Source organism: Myotis brandtii, unplaced genomic scaffold, assembly GCF_000412655.1.
Source record: "Myotis brandtii unplaced genomic scaffold, ASM41265v1 scaffold305, whole genome shotgun sequence".
Lineage (NCBI taxonomy): Eukaryota > Metazoa > Chordata > Mammalia > Chiroptera > Vespertilionidae > Myotis > Myotis brandtii.
In genome coordinates, this window is record NW_005361652.1 from 1143089 (window position 1) to 1150462 (window position 7374).

Sequence of the window (7374 nt, forward strand, 5' to 3'; positions counted from 1 at the left end):
TTTGCAGAGCCCAGAGTTTCAAGCACTGTAGGAATATTATTATTGCAATCTTATTTTTCTTCAGCAGCTCTTCCATCAACATCATTTGGGCAAATATTTGGGATTTGTTGGTGAAATTAATTATTGAATCACACAATTTCCTTTTATTTCTGAGACTCTCCCAGTTTTCAGCATGCTCTGCCAGTCCACAGTGCTGTCTATGATTTGGCTAATTTCTCCTTGTCTTGGGAAAACTTTTCCATTATGGAAGTCCTACATCTTATTATCCTTTCCCTATATCAGCCACCTGCCTTCATTTATAGAAACTGCCATAGCACTCTGCTCAACAAAGAAGGGCTCATTACTCTCTGTAATTTAGTACAACTAGTCTTCTTGTGACTTCCTTTGCTAGTTCCACAAAAGCAAAGATTTCCCCATTATTCTAATATCCCAAGGAGAAACACAAGTTTCATTCTCTTAGAAACCCCCTCCCAACTTTCTCTTTTATCACGTCACCTAAACTGCTCTCATAAAGGTATCCAATGACCTCTATGTTGCTAAATCCTATTAAATTCTCAATTTTCATACTGACCTATCAATAGCATTTGATACAGTTGATTACACATTCTTTTTGATAAACATTTTACCTTGACTTCCAGGAAGTGGTGTTCTCATTTTTTTCCAGCCTCATTGGAAGCTCCTTCTCACTACCTTTTACTAGTTTCTCCTGATCTTCCTAGCATCTTAACATTGGCACTCCTCGGGGTTCACTACTTATCCCTATTGTATATACTTAGTTACTTCCTTGATTAAATCCAGTCTCATGGCTTTAAATATCATCCTTATGCTAAAAAAACAACAACCTAACTTTATATTTTCACCCCATCTCTCTTCCAAACATCAGATTTGTACGTCCAATTGCCTCCTTGATATCTCTGAATGTCTTTATACATCTCAACTCAACTTATCTAGAATGGACCTTAATATTCTACCTAATACTAGGTCTACCTAGAGACTTCCCCATCTTAGGTAATAGAAATTCCATGTTTCAGTTGCACAGGACAAATTGGACCTCTTTTTGTTTTCACAGCCCACATGCAATCCACCAGTAAATTATTTGGTTTTAACTTCAAAATATAATCAGAATTCAACCATTTCTCATGACTTATACTTCTACCACTCTGGTCCAAATAGTTATTTTATCTTCCTGGGTTACTGCCTTAGCCTCATAACTAATTCCCCTGTTCCCACCTTTACCTATCTCTCTTTTACCATACAGTTTATTTTCAATACAGTTTATATAATAATCTTTTTGTAGCACAAATTAGATTATATAACTATTCTGCTGAAAAAGTCATCCAATATATTCATCTTTCACTCAGATAAGCCCCAGTCTTTATCCACAAGGACCTTCATGTTCTCTGTTCCAAATGCTTTCAATTTGACTTCTCTCCTGGAATTATCCTCTTTTAATTTCTCAATTCCATCCACATTAACCTCCTTGTTGTTTCTTTTATGTGCCAAACACACTCTTACTTTAGGATATTTGCTCTGGCTCTTTACTTTACTTGGAATATTTTTACCCAGATCCTTGATCAACTAAGATTTTCTCTTCCTTCAAATCTTTGCTCAAAATCGTCTTCTCAATGAGATCTATTATGTCAAAATTATATAACATTTCAAACTGTTTCCTTTTACTGGAATTTTCTGACAAATAAAACCTTTGATATGTTGCTACAATATGAATGAAATTTGAGAATATTATGCTAAGTGAAATAGGCCAGTCATGAACAGACAAATACTGCATGATTCTACATATATAATGTACCTCAAGTAGTCACTCTTAGAAATGAAAAGTAGAATGGTGGTTGCCAGAGGATGGGGAGAAAGAGAGAGAAGTCTTACTGTTCAATGGTTATAGAGTTTTGATTTTGCAAGATAAACAGCATTCTAAAATTTGTTGAACAACAATGTACATATAGTTAACACTATTGTACTTTACACTTAAGATGGTAAATTTTATGTCAAAATAAAAAAGAAAGAAAAAGTCATTTAAAAAATAAAATTTAACAAATTAAAGAGAAAAATCAATTATTACAATTAAAGACTGCCATTAAATATAATAGTGTCAATTGTCCAAGACATAACACTCCCAAGTGTATATGCATTTAACAATAAAACATCAAAAATATGTGAGGCAACCCACTCATCTACTGATGGACACTTGGGATGCTTCCAACTCTTGGCTATGGGGTGAATATATTCTTTTTATTAGTGTTTTGAGATTCTTTGGATAAATTCTCAGAAGTGGAATCTCTGGGTCATAAGGCAGTGTCATTTTTAATTTTTTGAGGTAACTCGATACTGCTTTCCACATTGGCTTCACCAATCTGCATGCCACCCTTTTCTCCACATCCTCACCGACACTTGTATTGATGATAGACATTCTGACAGGTGTGAAGTGATATCTCATTGTGGGTTTAATTTGTATTTCTGTGATGATGAGTGATACTGAGCATCTTTTCATATGTCTATTGGCCATCTGTATGTCCTCTTTGGAGAAGCGTATATTCAGGTCCTTTGCCCATTTTTTACTTACATTGTTTGCTTGTTTTTAGTGTTAAGTTGTATGAGTTCTTATAAATTTTGGATATTAACCCCTTATCAGATGTATCATTAGCAAATTTATTTTGCCAACACTTTCCTTTGCTGTGCAAAACTTTTTAGTTTAATGTAGTCCCATTTGTTCATTTTTCTTTTGTTTCCCTTGCCTGAAAAGATATATCAGAAAAACATCATTTTATCAAGCTGGGGTAGCAATACTTATATCATACAAGAAATGTCCAAGATTTTGGTGCTTATATTTTCTTCTAGGGTTTTTTATGGATTTGAGTCTAACATTTAAGTCTTTAATCTATTTTGAGTTTATTCTTGCATATGGTGTAAGAAAGTGGTCTAGTTTTATTTCTTGAATGTAACTGTCTAGTTTCATTTTTTAAAATGTAATTGTCCAATATTCCAAACACGTTTTTTGTAGTTAATATTCACCCAAGGATATTTTAATTGATTTTTATAGAGAGTGGAAGGGAGGGGAGAAGGGAGAGAGAGAGAGAGAGAGACTGATGTGAAAGAGACACATCAATTGGTTGCCTACTGCATCCACCCCAACTGGGGCCAGGAATCAAACCTACAACCTACGTACATTACATTGACTGGGAATCTAACCAGTGACCCTTCAGTGTGCAGGCTGACACTCTAACTATTGAGAAATACCAGCCAGGACCCAACACCATTTATTGAATAGACTAAATTTACTTCATTGTATATTTTTCCCCCTCCTTTGTCAAATACTAATTGACTATAAAGGTGTGGGCTATTAAAAAAGCAGAAAATCTTACCCTTCGCAACAGCACTGATGGACCTGGACAGCATTATGCTCAGTGAAATAAGCCAGTCAGAGAAAGACAAGTCCCATATGATTTCACTCATATGTGGAATCTAATGAACAAAATGAACTAATAAGCAAAATAGAGAAAGAGTTATAGATAGAGAACAAGCTGACAGATGTTGGGGGTGGTTGGTGGGTGGGAGGTTGTAGATGGGTTAAAGAAAAAAAGAGAAAAAACTCATGGACACAGAAAATAATGTGGTGATTGCCAGGGGGTGAAGGGAAGAGGAAGTGAAGAAGGGTATATGGAGGATAAGTGGTGATGGTTGAAGACTTGATTTGGGGTGGTGAACACACAATACAGTGTAAAGATGATATGTTGTGGAATTGTACACCGGAAACCTGTATAATTTTGTTAACCAGTATTACCTTAATAAATTCAATGAAAAGGAAAAAAATGAGGCAAAAATTGATAGAACTGAAAACAAAAATAGACAACTTCAGGATTATACTTTGAGACTTCAAAAAACAAACAAACAAACTCTGTCAATCATTGATAGATAAAGCATGAAGACAATCAGTAAGAATATAATAGACCTGAACAGCACAGTCAATTTGATTGAATTGACATTAATAAAGAAGATGTGGTATACATGCACAATGGAATACTGCTCAGCCATAAGAAAAGACGAAATACTGCCAACTGTGACAACATGGATGGACCTAGAGAATATTTTGCTAAGTGAAATATGTCAGTTAGAAAAAGCTAAGAACCATATAATTTCACATATAGAACTGAAACTTATGGACACATACAGCAATATGGTAGTTGCCAGAGGGTAGGATGGGGCTTTTGGGATGGAGCAGGTCTAATATATGGTGATGGAAGATGGTTTGACTTTGGGGGGTGGGCATGCAGTAGACACAGACAATAGTGAGGTGAATACCTGGGGAGGGGGTGGGAGTGGATTGGAGGGGGTCAATGTGGGAAAATAAGGGTACATCTCTAATACTTTCAACAATAAAGGTAAATTTAAAAATAAAATTGGAGGAAAAATAAAGAGCTTCCTAGATAAGAAAAAGCTAAAGGAAGAAGACAGGATATCCATTTTCATCACTCTTATTCTACATAGGACCAGAAGTGCTAGCCACAACAAGAATCTGAGAAGAAATAAAATGCATCTAATGGAAAGTAAGACTTGTAGACATAATAATTCTACCTAATACACAGAAACAAAGACAGATAGACAGCTAAAATGAGGAGACAAAAAAACAAGCCCTAAATAACAGAATAGGAGAAATTAAGAGCTTTCCAGAGAAGAAAAGATAAAGGAGTTCATTACCACCAAACCAGTATTATACTAAATGTTATGGGTCTTTTTTAAATAAGAAGAAAGAGAAAAAGTGTAACATAGTTATACAGAAAAAAATGATAATAAATATGTACTTATCAATAATCACTTAAAATATAAATTAAGTGCTGAATGGATAAGAAAAACAATGTGCCATATATATGTTGTCTACAAGAGACTCACCTCACAATGAAAAGCACACACAGAATAAAAGTAAAAGAATGGAAAAAAAGTTATTTCATGAAAATGGAAACAGACAAACAAAAAGCTGGGGTAGCAATACTTATATCAGGCAAAATACACTTTAAAAAAGGTGACAATAAGAGACAAGGAAGGACACCACGTAATGATAAAGGGAGCCATTCACTACGAGGGTAAAAACTTTTAAACATTTATGCACCCAACATAGGAGCACCTAAATATATAAGGCAAATCTTGATGAACATGAAGGAAGAAATCAACAGTAACACAATGATAACAGAGGATTTTAACAACCCATTGACAAAAATGGGTAGATATTCCAGACAGAAAATCAATAAAGAAAAGGTGGCCTTAAATAATACACAGGATCACATTGATTTAATTGATGTCTTCAGAGTATTTCACCCCAAAGCAGTAAAATATACATTCTTTTCAAGTGCATGTGGAACATTTTCTAGGTAGACCACATTTAAGGACACAAAACAAGACTTAATAAATTTAAGAAAATTGAAATTTTATCAAAAACATGTTCTCTGACTTCCATTAATATGTTTACTGGTTTAAAACTAGAAATCAATCACAAGGAAAAAAAAAACACAAACATATAGAGGCTAAATAAACAGTGACTGAATTAACAATATGATAAAGGAAGAAATAACTTTTTATACCTTGAAACAAAAGAAAATGAGAACACAACAACCCAACATCTATGGGTCACAGTTTAAGCAGTCCTAAGAGGGAATTTCATAGCATTACAAGCCCACTTCAAGAAACAAGAAAAATCTCAAATAAACAATCTATCATTACACTTACAGGCAACAGAGAAAGAAAAACAAACAAAGCCAAAAATGAGCAGAAGACAGGAAATAATAAAAGTCAGAAATAAACAAAATAGAGATTAAAAAACAATACAAATGATCAATGATACCAAGAGCTGGTTCTTTGAAAAGATAAGCAAGATTGACAAATTTTCAACCAGACTCATCAACAAAAAAAGAGGACCCAAATACATAAAATCAGAAATAAAAAAGGACAAAGTAACAACTGACAACACAAATACAAAGGGTTATAAGAAAATATTATGAACAATTATATGCCAACAAATTGGACAATCTGGGAGAAATTGATAAATTCCTAGAACCATAAAAATTTCCAAAGCTGAATCAAGAAGAAAAAGAAAATCTGAACAGACTGATTAAACTACTGAAATTGAAGCAATAATAAAAAAAAACTCCAACAAACAAATGTCCTGCACTGGATTGTTTCATTATTGAATTTTACCAAACTTTCAAAGAACTAACACCTATTCTTTTTAAACTTTTCAAAAATTCATGAGGATGAAAGATTCTAAAACTCATTTTATGAGGCCAGCATCATCCTACTTCCAAAACTCATAAAGACACTAAAAAGAAAGAAAATTATATTCCTGATGAACAGAGATGCAAAAATCCTCAACAAAGTATTAGCATACCCAACCCAGCAATGCGTTAAAAAGATTACACACCACGATTACGTAGGATTCATTTTTTGGATTCAAGATTGTTATAATATCTGCAAATCAATAAACTTGATAGACCACATAAACAAAATGAAGAATAAAAATCAGAAAAATATTTTGAGAAAATCCAGCATCCATTTATGAAAAAAAACTCTCAGCAAAGGGTGAATAGAGGGAACATAACATAATAAAGGCCATATGTGACAAACACACAGCTAACATAATACTCAATATGGGAAAACTAAAGCATGTTCCTTAAGATATGGAATTAGAAAGGGATGTCCACTTTTACTACTCTTATTCAACCTAGTATTGGAAGTCCTAGCCACAGAAATAAGACAACAAGAAGAATTAAAAGGTATATACATTGGAAAGGAAGAAATAAAATGATCATTATGTGCAGAAGACATGGTACTGTATATAGAGAATCCTAAAGATACCACCAAAAAAATTACTAGAAGTAATAAAAAAAATCAGTAAAGTAGCAGTATACAAATAATTATCCAGAAATTCGTCTAATTTTTATATAGCAACTAGAGGCCCAGAGTACGAAATTCGTGCACAGTGTGGGGGTGTGGGGGGTGTCTCTCAGCCCAGCTTGCACCCTCTCCAATCTGGGACCCCTTGAGGGATGTCTGACTGCAGGTTTAGGCTCGATCCCTCTCACAATACATGACTGCTGGCTCCCAACCACTCACCTGCCTGCCTGCCTGATCGCCCACAACTGCCCTTCCCTGCCAGCCATCTTGTGTTCACACGGGGGAGGCCATCTTGTGTGTTGGAGTGATGGTCAATTTGCATATCACCTCTTTATTATATAGGAGGATAGTGAACTATCAGAAAGGGAAACAAAGACAACAATACAACTTACAATTATATCAAAAACAATTAAAATACCTAGGAATAAATTTAACCAAGGAGATAAAAGACCTGTACTAAAAATTAGAAGACACTGA